Source organism: Urocitellus parryii, chromosome 2 (genome assembly GCF_045843805.1).
Source record: "Urocitellus parryii isolate mUroPar1 chromosome 2, mUroPar1.hap1, whole genome shotgun sequence".
Taxonomy (NCBI): Eukaryota; Metazoa; Chordata; class Mammalia; order Rodentia; family Sciuridae; genus Urocitellus; species Urocitellus parryii.
Window position 1 is genome coordinate 134,796,124 of NC_135532.1, and position 15,783 is coordinate 134,811,906.

Sequence of the window (15,783 nt, forward strand, 5' to 3'; positions counted from 1 at the left end):
ATTATAGGAGTGCACCACCATGCCTGACCTGGAAAGGAGTTTTATATAGTGTAGGATTGATTGTATCTGTCAATTCAATTTGGGGAAGTACTGAAAATAAGCTCTACGTAAATAATGGAATTAAATGACGTTCAAAAGAAATAATTCTGACACTATTAATTAGAAGTATGTCTTCGGACTTGTTTTTCTTCTACAATAGATAGCAGGGAATCCTGTTGTCCACTGAAGAGTTAAATGAAATAGGCATTTGTGGCATTGCATAAAATACTACTAATTTAGCAGGTGCAAGAATTAGGGCTGATTTACCAGGGTAATTTATAAACTGGGTGGGGTTGATCTATTTTCTTCTTTTCAGATAAAATTTTTTAAAAGCAATTAGTATATAAATATGTTTATACAGTCCAGAGTCTGATCTGATAAAATGGAAACTATGATATGAACTTATCCTCTAAAAAGGATTGTAATTAACTTGTCTCCATCTTCACTGAGGTTAAAAGAAGAGGAGAACATCTTATATTGTAGAAAGAAAAAACTGGTTTAGACATAAAGAGGAAATTCTTGACAGCATTAATTCCTAAACTAACTATCTAAAAAGCTTTCACATTTTTCTTTCTGGATGTCGCTAAGAATGTAATAGATAGTAGTAACTCAACATGGATGGTTTAGGTATAGTCATTTCTCAAAGGGTATACACAGATTTCTAGAGGTCAATACTGCTCCATAATTCTGTGCTTTCATTACCCGTTTTTAAATTTGTTCCATAAATTGCTTGTCCACTTTTAGTAAATTGCTATATTTCCTCGAGAGAAGGTTGAATAAAGACTCTCATAAATTCAGGGATGCTGTACTGTGGCAAGAAGGTATGAGTAAAGTACCAAAATATTAAAGTCTTATCAACTCTCCATGATCTCCATCTATGGGTCTTTAATTTTTTTTCACTTACTGTGTTTAGTAAAATATTTCAGACATGAATACAACTTTGTTTATTGTAACACAGCAGTGCCTTAAAAAAACCCCTTTTTAGTTAAAGCAATTATTTCTTGCCTTAAGGAATATATGAACCAACAAGTCCAGGATTCAATCTTGGGTTGATCCACTGAAAAATATCAAGAAGCACTTGAAAGTTTCTAGTTTTATAGCTAAGAAGAGTAGATATCTTTCTTTCTTTCTTTTTTTTTTTTTGAGCCAAAACTTTTAAAGCCATCTTTATATCTTCTACTTATTTGGTGATCATAATCAAATAAAAGTTCAAAGTACCTTGAATGGTCCAATATAATTTGTTAAAAATATCTCTTGTCTTCTACATTAAGACTTCATTTTCATAAGTGTTATTTTGGTTATAAGAACAACTGTTAAAAGTGCACATTGGCTTAAGTAATTGTAACAACCTTTTGTACTAATGACAGTTTTAAAAGCTAACAACCATTTTTAGTAAAATGAAAGTCAAAGCAAAGGTTTTTAAGAGACTAAAATAAGTACATTACCCATTCAATGAATATGACAGAAAGCTTGCAATTAAATAATGATTTCTGAGTCTAATTCTTTAAAAAATTAATGCGAAGATGATTCAAAACAATAACAAAAGTTACCTCCTTCAATATTCTGGCCAGGATTAAAGCAGAAGCAATCTCTTAAAGATACTGAAATTAAATTAGTTTTTACTAATGGGAGACAGATGGGTCAATCATATTATTTCCATCCTCTTATTGCAGATGTTTGGTAAAATTATTTAAATTCAAATATGTATTTTCTCTTTAAGTGTTCTAAGCTGGGTTTTAATTTATAAGTTACATTTGAAATTAGCTTGAACAACCTTTCCAATCTCAGCACCATGGGTTTTCTTGACTTTATTGTTGCTTTTCTATCTTTTTGTATTTACAGTTGAAAAGTTGATGCCAAATTTTTGTAAAACACGTTTTCTTCCATGCTGAGATCCTCTATGCCAACAGTCTCCCTGGAGTGTGTGTGTTAGTAATAAACCCTGAAAATGGGAACTGATAATGGAAATACTGGCAGCCCCTTATACAACAGGGGTGCTAGCCTGTGTTTCTGTAATTAGGAATGTGATTAGAAATAAGAGATGCTTTTGGTCTTCAATTTCAAGCCATGAAATGAAGGGATTTGAGTTTGTCTCACTTTTGGCAGACTACAAATTTTAGTAACACTGTAGCTTCCTGAGTCTGGCCACCAGGAGCCTGTTGCTTGACTGTGTTTTCCAAGCATAGTAACCATCCTTTCTTTTTTTTTTTTTTTTTTTTTTTGTAAGCACATCTGGCATTTAAAACACAGTTATTTCACTGGTCATCTTAATATTTCAGTTTTTATTCTGTTTCTATCCACTATTCCTCGAGTTGAATGTCCTATCAGAAGCATAAAATTGCAGAACAATAGTAACCGCAGCATTTACCAAATACTTATATGAGGTACTTTACACTATGTTTGGAATTGTTAAAAATTAATTCTCCTGTTAATTTTATGATGCAGATACTCTTATATTCACATTTTATAAATGAGAGAAGCACAATCAGAAGTGATGGAGCCCACATTCTTTATCACTGTGCTATAGTCCAAGGTACCCCATCCACAGATAATGATTTTACTTAAGCCAACATTAATCCCCTTGTTCATTCCTCCACTTCTCTTTCACTTGGCAAATAGTAATTGACATCAGTTATGTCCCTGACATTGTCAAGGCTCTAGGAATACAAATGTGTATGAATATAGTCATTTCCCTCAAGATGCTCACAGATGAATTAAATAAAAATATTAACAATGTCTAAGACCATGGATAATAAAGTGTGCACCAAGTAACTTCAGTTACTGAAATTAAAGTACAAAGTGCTACAAGAATTTTAAAATTATTATGAGACACACATCAACATCGAATGTATACATATAAACATTCAATTTATGTGTCTGTTTTCAAATGAACTCTAATATTTCTCAAGTTATTTAGACCTAACCTCTTAATAATAGAACCTTTATTTACTTTTTTTTTGGCCTGGATCTATGAAAAAATTGTTAATGATGCCATGAACAGAGGAGGTTTGAGAACGTCTGGCAATTTGATATTTTTTATCAGGGCAATTAAAGAACCCCAAAACAAAAATGAACTAGGGGACTATAGGATCTCAGGGCAGAAGAACAACATCGACTGTGAAACTGATTATGAAAGTGATATCCAATTGGGTGCAGAGAAATACTGATTCATTTGACTCACAAAGGTTTTAAAATATCATTTAAATGAGATTGAGTGGCTTCAGTATAATACATTGAATTCACATTGTAAAAGATTTTTAGAAAACAGGTCAATTTGCTTTTCTTTTAATGAGCTAATTATATAACTTGGCTTAAATCTAATAAAAATAAGAGGTATCAATACTATTAGTTTGAAGATGGCATTTTTCAATGCTTTTTTTCTACCATCTTTAACTAGCTAGCTCAGAATTGCCACAAGCTTTTCTAATAATTTGAGGCCTAGAACATGTATAAATTGCTAACAGTGTTCCCTTAGCTACTTTTTCATGAAAAGATGATTATGTGATGCTAAGAGGATTTGTTGACAAGAGGAAGAATTTTTATTGCGCAAGTTTGCTTTCAAAGGAAAAAAAAAGAATCAATGGAAAATAGCAGTTGGATCATTATCTGAAAGATTAAAGAGATTAGCACTGGGACTTGCTCCCATTATCTCAGAGCTAAGATTTAACTGTACTTTTCTGAAGGAATGAAGGATAAGAAAATATGAAAGGTTGTTTAGGAAGATTATATGTAGGAGAAATTAGTATTTGTGAAATCCATGATTGCACTGAAGGTCTATATAAGTATGTGTGAAGGAGTATAATGGAATTATGGGAAATATCACATTGATTAAAAGGATATAAACTCAACCTTACTTTCTGCAGTTTATTAAAGTATGACCTTAAACTTGTCCTTAACCTATTTGAGCTTCTGCTTCCCTAGCTAGAAAAGTAAAATGAGACAATATAGGCAAAGTACTTAGGTCAACCTATATAATAAGTTTATTGGCCACATTTACTGCTAGTAGAAGAAACACCAATAATATAGATAGAATAAAAAATTGGGGTTTTTTGTTTGTTTGTTTGTTTTTGGAAAGAAGTCCAGAAAGTTGCAGACCTCTTTTGGTAAAGTGGCTTCATAATTCTGTTAGCTTTCAGCATTCTGCTTCTTAGTCCTTTTCATCCTACTCTCAAGATCTGATCTTGATTCAAGCACTCACCATCCAACTCAGACTGGAGTCCACCAAAGGAAAAAAAGCAGGACACAGCTGTCCAGGACCCTTTACAGGAGGTTTCCTGAAGTTCTATGTACCATCATCTTATAGTCAGTGGCTGTAACTTAAAGCATGGCCATGTTGTCCCTTAGCCAGGCACATGTACTTACAGAAGATAAAATAGGGTCCTCTTAGTAGAGAGTCTTGAAACAATGACATAGGCAATTTATGTCCTCTCACATAGCTCTCTATATTACTCATTTAACATAAGCCTTTATTTATTCACCTCTAAATTGAATATAATACCTATTTTCTTGGACCAATAAGAGGATTAAGTGAGATCATATGTGATTTTATCACAGTAACTATTTGCTAAGTACAGAGAAGAGCATTAATATTTGAATTCTAAGTGTCTCTTTAAATTGTTCTGACTTCTAAATCTGTAGTCAACTTCTTGAATATTTTTTGATTTTGTTATAAACCAATATTATTTTCATTTTTAACATCAATTTTGTAACTGATTAAAGGATCTTATTAATGGATTTTTTATAGAAAGTGATTAAAAATATCCTTCTATAATGGAAATAGAACTAAATTACTTTACACAAAATTTTATAAGTGCAATCTATTGAAATTTACTTGAAAAATGGAATGGCCTATATACTTGTAAATTTGGGTTAGGGTTGTGTTTAACACAAAAGAATGAAAATTAGAATATAATTAATTCACTTTTAGTAATATTTCACTGAACATAGTTTGACATATTCAGAAAACACTTATTTCAAGATATTTTAAATATGCTTTACCTTTTTTATGATTTTACAATTGAAGGGACACTTCTACATATACATCTCTTCATTACTATTATTATTAGTAGTAATAGTAGTAATAATAATAGTATAATTCTAAGCATTTATAAAATTAAAAAATAGGAAAGAAAGAAAAAAGAAATACATAAGGAGCCAGATGCCATTTTAGAAGAATTATATTGATTCTGATCTCCTAAGTACAGTATTATTTCATTCCATGATAATTTTTCCACTTTGAACATCAGATATAAAAACATAGACATCCTGTGGATAAGGTATTACTCTGATCCTATGTCAGAAGCGTAAACTCTTAATTTTGGAATGACTAATAATTACCTGGATTGCAGACTTTGACAGATATGATCATGATTTATATAATGTAGCTTGAAAAGTACCTTGGTATAATAGTCATTTAAAGATTTTTGGAGGTAATCTTTACTTTCTTTTCCAGGCTACTAGGTAATAAGTAGGTTATTGGAATCTTTTAAAAAAGTCTTTCTCTTTTAACAACTTTTTCATGTAAGGTCTGAGGTAGTTAATATTTATAGATTGAATTATCTAGATAAGATCCTCAGAATTTTATTTCTACAATCTTTTTAAATTTAATGCTTGTAAATGGAAACTCTAAATCTTTACTTTTTACCAGCTATCAAATTTCTACCATTACTAGAAACAAAAGTCCATAGAATACTGAAAAATTGGTCTCATTTTTTTTTTCCTTTGAGGACATTTTCTTTTTAAAACAAAGCTACCCTGAAAAAATCCAAGTGTTACAACTAATTTTAGTAATATTTTAAAAAAATATTTTAAACATTAAAATAAATTGTTTTTATCCTAAGTAATCAGAAATATATGCAAACATGCTTATGTTATTTGTTTATATTTATACTTGTAAAAAATTTCCAGGTATAACAGATAAATAATTAACAGTAAATCTATATGATGAAAATTATCCAATTTTTAAAAAATAAAACTTTTAAGGACTATTTTATAACCAAGAAAAGTTCACAATATGTTATGTTAGAAGATGATGCAAAACTACATGTACATCTAATTACAATTGTGGTTTATATGAATACTGTCATGTGACACATATGGACCTTAGGTCAACAGTGGACTACAGAGTGTCCCATAAGATTATGAAGGAGTTGAAAAGTTTCTGTTACCTAATATTGTCACAGCCATCATCATATTGAAGTGCAATGCTTTACTCATGGGTTTGTGGTAATGCTGGTGTGAACTAAACTTCTGTCAGTACTATGAATGCATAGCACCTATGCATATGTGTAGTACTTGATAATAAATGATGGGTATTGATTTATATGTTTACTTACTTTTTAATTGATATTTTAGGCTGTATTACATTTATTGAAAAGTTTACTGTAAAATAGTACATCATGCTGCATCAGTAGCAGCCTCAGACATCTCACACTTCATGTAAATACATTAAGTGATGTCTCTTCAATAAGATCTCTTAACAATGCATCTCTCAAACATCCCCATCATTGTGCAGTGTACTCAAACTGTGCACAAACACACTTGATTTGAAAAAAGGCTGGAAGACTACCAACCATAAAGTTAACATCCTTAAGAGTTTAGGTCTTTTCATCATTTATATTATTACATGTTATTAAAATTTACTATAATTAAAATTAATTTATATATTTTATAAAATATTTTTAAATATGAAAAATTAATCTGATTGATTCAAACATATTTACTCTGTACTTTTGCATACCTATATGATATGTATGTACATCTAGAGTTTATTCGTCACCTCATCAAAATAACTATCATATACTGCATGGAAAATTTTTAAATTTACTATAAGTTCCCTTTGATGGGCATTTCACTTGTGAAATTATTAGATTTAGTAATGAAATTTGGGGTCAGAATGCTAAAGTCAACTTTGAATTTGAACATACTGCATACATGGTATTATATAGTATTAGAAAATTCTAACAACTCTGCATAATTTTATCGTGTGTTCAATAATTCTGAGTATTGTAATACTTTCATCTTTGTGTGATAAGGAAATAATTTTATTTCTTTCATATGAAGTTAAATTAAATTTAATTAATTGTCCATAATTTTTGATGACTTAATTATTTATGCCTTTACCTAATTCCAATGAGTATATTGAGTTTTTATCTATTGGTTTACAAGAGTCTTTTAAATTTTCATTTTATTATCATCTTACAGGGAAGAAACCTTTCTATCAAGTGAGCTCATTTTTCCACTTTTTATTATTTTATGATATTTATTTATTTGTTTAATTTATTTAGTACCAGACATTGAACCCAGCGGCACTTAAACACATAGTCACAGCCCCAGCCTTTTTTATTTCTTATTTTGAGGCAGAATCTTGCTAAGTTTCTTAGTGCCTTGCTAATTTGCTGAGGCTGGCTTTGAACTTGAAATCCTCCTACATGACTTCTGAGCCACTGGGATTATAGGTGTACCCTACCATGCCTGGCTCTCCACTTTTTATTTTTAAAGCCTTATTTATACCAGCATTTTCTCATACAGATATTAGAAAATTTTAAATATTTAAATATGTGAAGCTTTTCATGGGTGTTGAAGAGGTTTCAAAGAGCCATTATCACCAGATTATACAAAAATTTTTACTTATGTATCCTAGTATTTTTGTATTTTATTTTAACCAATAAGGCTTTTAATTCTTTGAAATTTCTGTGGCTTAAATGAGTAAAGTAAGAATTTAAAAGTGCTGATATTATGTTATTTTCAGGACTCTTTTTTGTGTGTGTTCTGGGTTTTGAAATAGGAGCTCTTTACCTCTGCATGGCATCCCCAGCCCTTTTTAGTCCTTTATTATTATTTGTTTATCTATCTATCTGTCTGTCTATCTATCTATCTATCTATCTATCTATCTATCTATCTGTTTTGAGTTAGGGTCTCACTAAGTTGCTAAGAGTTTCACTAAGTGGCTGAGGCTAACCTCAAATTTTTGATCTTCCTGTCACCTCAGACTCCCAAGTGGCTGGGATTATAGGCATACTTCACTGTGCCCAGCACTTTCAGAACTCTTAATACCAAATTTTAAATAATGTTCTTAAAATTGTTGACTCAAAATTCAAATTCATCACATATAATTTTTCAGTATATGTGATAATTTTTAAAGAATTGCAGAATCCCAAAATGTGTACAGTTTACAAAGTTGGACTCATTTATTCCCAGAACTATTTGCACTTATTTTCCTTTTCTCTTTCTTTTGTGCAGTACCAGTTTATGGTTTGGGGTTTATTACTTAAAGGATCTCAATATTGAGGGCATTTAAATTTATGTGCAAAAAGAAGTTTTCTCCTTACAAACATTAATTTTTAAAAAAGAAACCTTCATTTGAAGATAAAAATCATAGAGTTGAATATTATCTTGAAGACTGCCTATTATTGCCCCTCATTTTACAAATAAGAATATTGTGATGTGAACACAGTAAATGGCTTAATCAAGACTATATTTTTAGTTAATTGAAGAGGTTGGATTAAAACCTTCATTCCTGTATTCCCAAATAATACCTACATTTTGACCTATGAAGGTATTCCTATAGTTATGAAGAAAGACACATGTTGATAGGGTTGTTATTACTTCTTCTTCTTTCAACCTTTTGTAGCACTATTGCATTATTTCTGAGAGTTTACCTTGTTCTTCTTTTGAAGCATACTGTTTCTCTTCATTGCCCATTAATTCTTCTGACTTATATGTACTCCAGCTATGGAACTTTTTTATGTGCAGGGAGAGGTGAGTCTGTTCTTTTCTTATAGGCATCTGTAAGATTTCTGTTAGTTGGTCATAAATGTCTGTGTGGTTGAAGATGAAGAAAAGAGACAGGAAGAAACAAGCATTCTTTTATACTGTAGTATATTTATAATGTAATTTTAATAAAGAATCATCACTTAAAACAATGATCTTTTAGGAATAATACATATGTTCTCAGATACTAAATCTGACCCCATTTTATCTTTTTTAAAAAATTTAATATCCACTCGCTTCTGCAGGGTCTATCCCTTATCTCTATAGTGAGCTTATATAATCTGGTTTAAGGTTCCCTTTCTTCATCCATTCTTACCCATTTACATATGCATATGCTACAGAGTCTATATGAATCCTTTGCATGCAAATAAGTCTGCAAGAGAGTGAGCAATTTCACCCTGAACCAAAAGTGACAATTAGCTCCGAAATTCTAAGTTCAAAGTGTAGTTGCTTATTAGCATAATACTATGCATAAGGAATGTGGTAGAAGTCACTCTCAAACTTTGAATATAGTACACCATTTGGAGCAGATTTTAAGTATATTGTGTCATAGTGGTTACATTTTAATTACCTTTTCCTGTGGTGTTGATGAAAGATAATACATTATAACACTTATTTAAAAACCAAACTACATTTATCTCTGGAACAAATGTTTTTGTACATTTTGATTTTGTTGATTAAAACATAATACTATTTAAAACCATTACTATTAAATCATGATTTTCATTATTTGTCATTGTGACTTGCCAGGAAGTCACTACTTATATATTTCATACATATTTTACCTTGGGTAAAACTTGGGTCACTTTTACCATATGATATTATGATACCATTTTTTGCCATATTATAATGTGAAAATATATTTTAAAAACTTGTTTAAAATCTAACATGATTCCTATGTATATTTTGATACATTTATGCTTTAAAAATATATCCTCACTTCCTCTGATATTTACCCTATTCAAAAGGCAAGAGTAGAAGAAAATATTCAAACATTGGAATCACAGTTCACTGTTCCTTTTTAAGACTGTATTCCTCTGATATTTTCACCCACCAATTTGGCCAAGGTTTTGACTTATTCCAAATTTAGTGTTAAATAAATAAGTCAGTTGGAGGAATGAACAAGGGACACAAATAATTGTTTTATCACTTCAATAGTTCTGTCTGTATTTATTGAAGACTTTGTTAAACAGAATAATGGAGGTAAATTATATCAGATATTGGAAGCTGTAGCCTGTCTTCATCTGTCCTTATAATACTCGTTTTAACAATCAGATCCATGGGCTTCCAGTGAGATCTACTAGCTCACAAAATTAAATAAGAGTCTTCCTGGTAAAAATGCTTTGGGGGTAGCCTCATAATTTCCACTTTTCCTGGGTAAAGAATTCATTCAACTTCCTTTCACTCTCAGAAGGAGTTTAGGGTTCTTTTTGACTCCACCTTGTACTCATTACTCCAGAAGAGTTTCTTATGGCATGATATTCATTTGTGTAACTGGTCTACTTGTGTAAAGTCTACTTGATAATCATTCTCACTTATCATAGAACCCTGGTTTATTATCAGCATCTGTTATTGGCCAGATGCTATTTCTTGGGATTAGATATTATTTATGTATATAGGTAACTTTTACTTCTGATTTAAGCCATAGATTGTAAAGAACAAAAGAAGCATTTGTATATGAAAGAATAGATGTAATAACTTATGCAAATTATTTAACTGTATTAATTATAAAATTATTAAAATCCCCAATTTTATCATACCCTTGTCACTCAAGTACATGGGAGTGGTTGGAAGTAAACAGTAGTAGCAGTAAGACAAGTATTATTCTTTCACCCATTCCCTATGGTTAAGATATTAACTTTGAACTAGGTGCTGAGTTTCTCTCTTTCTGTTCTGTCAAAATGCATTTTCCTCATCAAGTTCCTCAAATGCAGACTAATCTCTACTTGCTGATTGTTGTTTGAAAGCAGTCAATATGGGGAGGGGAAAAGAATAAAAGTGTATGTGTAGTGTGTGTAATGGGAAATGGAATTATTTCATTTTATTTTCAAAATAGGCTAGTAGAATAAAGGTAGAAAAAATGAAATGAACAAGACTTAAACATAGGTTGCAGAGTAAGTCTATGTGTCATTAAATATTAAAGCATTAAATATCAATAAATATATGAGATGTGAAGACTTCAAAGATCTGTTGTTTTTCACTATTTTTCTTTCAGATAATGTCCCTAGATAAATTTAAATATTGTGTATAATTTATTTTGTCTTAGCAAATGTTTCATGACATTCAGGTTACTGGATATGAGGGAAAACTGGCTGTGACATCTGTCAACACACTGATTTCCAGGGTTGATGCAGATGGTCTGAGCTGATCCCCAGTCTCCCTTACCACCCCAGTGATGTCCCTTCCAGAGCCATGTGCTCATCCAAAGTGAATGACCTTCTGAAAGAGAACCAGTCATGAAGGGTATTTAAAAGGTATATTTCATTGCTATAGTTTTTAGATCGGCTCAGAATTTATTTAAAGATAGATAAATCTGTAGAACAAGTACACAAATGGGGTGATTCCTTTTTCTAGCAATATAGTTGAATAGAAAGGCTTGACCTTGAGGGTCCATAAACCTAGTGAGTAATTGCTTTATAACTCTGTTTAGTCACTTTATCTTTTCAGCTTTAGTTTCTTTAACCAAATTAATTAATGCTATCACAAAGGGTTATTTGCAAAGAGACTGAATACGTTCATTAAAATAATATTTTGGGGTACTTGTTATAGGCCAGGCACTGTTAACAAACATTCTGGATATAGCATTTACTTATTAATAATAAAAAATCAAAATATCTGAATTCTTATGGTGAATTACATTTAAATTTGGAGAGAGAGGCATTAAAAAAGTGTATCTGTAAAATATATACTATGTTTGATGTTTGTAAATGTCACAAAAACAAAGAAATGAAGAACAAAAGAAAATGCTGGGAAAGAACTTTTGCAATTTTAAGTTTAGTGATAAGGAAAAGTTTTATTGAGACAGTAATTTTGAATGAAGACCTAAAGGGAAGTACTAGACTTCAGAGGGAAGAACTATCACTTTAAATGTATTTTACTTTTTTAAAAATTCAATTGTTGACTTAATCTTCAGTAAGTGTTTAATGAATAGGTATTATTAAAAACAAATCAGCTTTGTCTAGGTTTTAAGAAGAGATTTTTTTTAATATTAAATTTTGTGGTTTTTCTCTGTAAAATAGAAATGGCATGCTCTGAGTTGATACTATCATTATTTGGTTGCTTCTATTGTCATTTGTCATGTGAAAACATAATTCAAGAATGAAACATATTTTCAAAATCTATGATCCAAAAGATAACCTAATTGCTTCAAATACATTTTTTCCTAAGGAAAAAGTTTTCTTAACATATTGGAATAGAACTATTCTTTAAAAAATAATATAGGAACTAATAAACCATATTTTATTTTTAATAAAGGAGTCTTAAAACACTTAAAGTTTGATTTTACCTTATTATAGAAAAAAAGCTAAAAATAGATGAGCCTGAAACATTGACTTTTATCCATCTTGAATTTCATGGAACATCCAGAATGATGCATCTTTCCCTTCAAATATTTATCCATCACTTCCAGACAAGTAGTGTATGAGGCAATAAATAACAGACAGCTAGAACAGGAGAAAACAGTTTTTTAATGCCCTGTGCTTAAACTGTCATTCTGGTGAGAAGTAATAACTGAATGCTGCATTATTTAAGGCAAGGTAATAGACTACTTCCTTTTAGAGGCAAATTACTTTGGGATCTGCTGCCTTACCCCCAGAAGCCAGTGTTTCCTCAGAAAGACCAGAGTTGTGAGATTTGATGTGATGTGATTGGTTACTGAATCCTGATGCTTTACATGCTGAAAGAGTTTCCTTGATGAGCTTGTGTCCATCATTCATCATTCAATGTAGAGTCTTGCCAAGTATGTGCTTTTCCATATGGGAGACAGTGGGGTACATTATAAACAGCATAGACATGGAGATAAAATGATCTGCATTTGATTCTACTACTTATTAGTTATATGATTCTGGATAAATTATCCAAAAGAATCTTGGAATTCATTTTCCTTACCTGTAAAATAAAAGTAATAAGTGTAGCTTCATTGAGTTTTTCAGGCAATTAAATGGTATGTAAAGATCTGGACCTTATTTTTTGATGTCAAAGAATTAATATTTACTATTTAACAGATGAATTAAAGATCTCAAGTTACAAAATAAATATGTAGGTGTTTAGTTGTTGAGATTCAAGCATAGCTGTTGCAATTCCTATACCAGTTCCAGAAGGGACCCAGGAAATATTAATACCCTTTCCTGTTTCTTCTTTAGAATTTTCTTTTTATTATAAGTAGTTTATAGTTCTGGAAGTAAGTATATTAAACCTCTACCTACACAATCTTGTGTTTCATATATCTGTCTAATTCACAAAAATCATCTGATACATTAAAGAGTGTAGAAGTTTACATTGAAACTACTGTGCACAGTAATAGAGTCTTTTGAAGGAGTTTGGCCTCAATTTTAAAAATTATATATCTCTGTAAAATATATATACACATACACATTTATATACACATATTTAAGAGTTTCATAAACCTAAATTATACTTGATTTCTTCCTGTAAATAATTTAATTTTTTAAAATTATGTTTTCATATAATATTGCTTTGTTGTAATATCTGGGTGATTCTCTTGTGAGTAGGGTGCCAGAATAATCTACATGAGTAGTCAGTTTTTAAATTACTAAATGTTCAAAACGCTCATATTTATATTTAATAAATAAATACATTTTCAAATAAAATCATAGTAACAGGGTGATGATTTAATTTCACACCTTCAAAGAGACTGCATTTTATTGCCATATAGATGAAATTCAAATAAAAAATATCTGCTGTTTTTGCTTTCTAAAGTGCACAATATGAGCTTATTGCATTATTTTTTTTCACAGTGGAAAGATTTAAGACTTTTCTGCATGGTTTTCATTCAGTAAGTAATTATGGAGTGTCTAGTTTATATCAGGTTCTTGGATAGATTACTGAGATAGTAAAAAGAAAAAGAGAATTGTCTGTCTTTTATTAAGGCCACCAATTTGATGACTACCAATTTTGTAATTTAGTATTTCATCATTAAGATATTAGAAGTACACATAGGGGCAAAGGATCCTAACTCTGGGTGGAGTCACCAAGAAGAGCTAAACAGGGTGATCCCTCTAAGCTGAAACTGTTAATGTACATCAAGGATGAAGGAAATATAAGGGGCATGTTCTCTACAGATAGTGGCATGAATAGACATACAACCATGGCACCAGGTGCTATTAAGAAGGAATATCAGACATTTTAGAAAACCAAAGCCATCTTACTGAGGCCTCATGCCTAGGCCTTAATTCAAGCCAGAAGAGGGGTGATGAAGGGTGAAGAAAATACAAACAGACACACTTAGAGAAAAAGGTGGGGCCAGGTGGTTCAATCAACCCCTGAAGGGGGAAGACTGATACCAGAGCTACTTCAATCATTTATTATATAGCTTTCATCTAAAAGTTTATTTGTGGGAAAGTTTCAGCAAAGCAGGCAATCTGAAGGATGAAGGACTGGTGAGACATTGGAGTCATCTTGTTTTGCTCAGAATTCACTCTCCCAGGAAGTTGGTGCTTGAACTCAATTCCTCCACTGATAACAGGTGTGTACTTTTGTACAGAGCCTTTTCAGGCCAGTATCACCATAGATACTGGTATATCTCTATCTGCACTTTCTCATGAGAGAGGTCATGATTTGATTCAAATCACTGCTGTCCATACCATCTTATGAACACTGTAAGTATAATCAGTTAAGGAGATTATGTAAGAATAGCTTTTTATTTTTTTAATTGATTTTATTTTTAAATACATGACAGTAGAATGCATTACAATTATTTTTTATTGATTTTTTTAAATAAATGACAGCAGAATGCATTACAATTCTTATTACACATATAGAGCACAATTTTCATATCTCTGTTTATACATAAATTATGTTCACACCAATTCACGTCTATACATTTGCTCTCCACAGAGTAGTAATCTATAGTTAACTGTGGTACAAAAAAATATCAATGTGTGTCTTTTCTTTTCTTTTTTTTTTTTGTACCAGGGATTGAACCCAGGGATGCTTAACCACTGAGCAACATCCCCAGCCTTTTTTATTATTTTTTTTATTTTGAGACAGGGTCTCACTAAATTGCTGAGGCTGCCTTTGAACTTGTGGTCTTCTTGCCTCAGCTTCCCAAGCTGCTGGGTAAATATGTGTCTGACTTTTCAGAGGGGAAATTATTTGCGTCACTTTTATTATAGAATATTGTTATAATTGTTGTATTTTTCCATATTATTGTTGTTAATCTCTTCCTGTCCCTACTTTATAAATTAAACATTATCATATCTCTGTATATACAGGAAAAAATATAGCATGCATAGGGTTTTGTACCATCTGTGGCTTCAGGCACTACCTGGGGCATTAGAACTTATCCCCCATGCATGAGGTGGGATGCAATACCCAAAGCATGCTTTAGCATATTACATATTAACTGTACTCAGAAATATTTGTAAGGAAATTTTCCCACATGAATGAATATTCTAAGATACACTTTCATTGATTCATTCTTTTTTTTTTTTTTTTGATACCAGGTATTGAGCTCAGGGGCACTTGACCATCAAGCCACATCCCCAGCCCTATTTTGTATTTTATTTAGAGACAAGGTCTCACTGAGTTGCTTAGCATCTCGCTTTTTCTGAGACTGGCTTTGAACTCTCAATCCTCTTGTCTCAGTCTCCCGAACCGCTGGGATTACAGGCATGTGCCATCATTTATTCATTCTTGATAAAAATGTTTCACTATTTCTTTTCTGTATTAAACATGGTATAAAGAAATTGACCCCCATTTTTTTGTTTTGCTTGTTTTAGACATTTTGGAGTT